The following is a 900-nucleotide window of genomic DNA, read 5'->3' as shown; positions in this document are numbered from 1 at the left end:
TGCTCTCTGGAACTAACCATCTATCCTATAGCCTATAGTCTATAGTCTATTGTGTCTCCATGCTGTATCTAAGACTTAGCTGTAAGTTATTGCTAAGCAGGGGCCTAGACCCACACACACAGTCCTGAAGGGCCAAGATAGGCCCAGGGTGCCCTGTCTAGCTAGCTCCCCCCGCCAGCCACTAACCAAGCACGCAGCTAGTGGCCAAGCATGCCCCCCACCTTGCACGCAGTGGGGCAGCAAGTGTTCCAGCCAGTCGGGTGGTTTTTAAATCTATTCCCCAGTTAAAGGCGGCCCCCAGAGGCCCCTGGCTTTTAGTTAAGAATAGAGCCGAAATTATCTGAATTTTATCGCCTTCTTTGGCGGACAAAAAAGCGTTAGTGGTGCCCGTGGGGGGATTCGAACCCCCGCCCCTGGGGGAGGGCAGCCTGAGCCGGGTGGTGCTGTTGCCATTGAGCCACCCGCGCCGGGCGCAGTTTAACTGTATTCTGGTTATAGTAGATCAGTTTACAAAAATAGCTCACTTTATTTCTACAACAAAAAGAATAATATTAGAGAAATTAGTCTATCTCTTTATTTATAAAATAGTGAGATTGTACAGATTATTTATAAGTATAGTAACAAATTAAGAATTTCTGTTCACAAGTGAATTTTAAGATAATTTAACTTATATCTTAAAGATTACAAAAGTAATAAGCATAGCATTCTACTTATAAACTAATAATTAGACTGAGAGACTGAATAGTATGCTAAAGCAGTATCTGCAAAGCTATATTAGTTATGATTAAGATAATTAGATAATATGATTATCAATGGCTAAGTTTACATACAATAACTCACAGCAGACTTTTACACAGAAATTATCTTTTCACCTGATATATAGATTGAATTCACAAACAG

The 900-nt window shown here is 41.1% G+C and overlaps 1 non-coding gene across 1 annotated transcript; it reads right to left on the bottom strand.

The window, feature by feature from the left end:
* Positions 1–384: 384 nt before the first annotated feature.
* Positions 385–467, bottom strand: D8B26_003680. Its single transcript has one exon. It is a non-coding gene; the product is annotated as a tRNA-Leu (tRNA).
* Positions 468–900: the final 433 nt, after the last annotated feature.

Source organism: Coccidioides posadasii, chromosome 2 (genome assembly GCF_018416015.2).
Source record: "Coccidioides posadasii str. Silveira chromosome 2, complete sequence".
Classification (NCBI taxonomy): Eukaryota; Fungi; Ascomycota; class Eurotiomycetes; order Onygenales; family Onygenaceae; genus Coccidioides; species Coccidioides posadasii.
The sequence above is the reverse complement of the archived record's forward strand: the minus strand, read 5'-3'. Positions and strand labels throughout refer to the sequence as shown.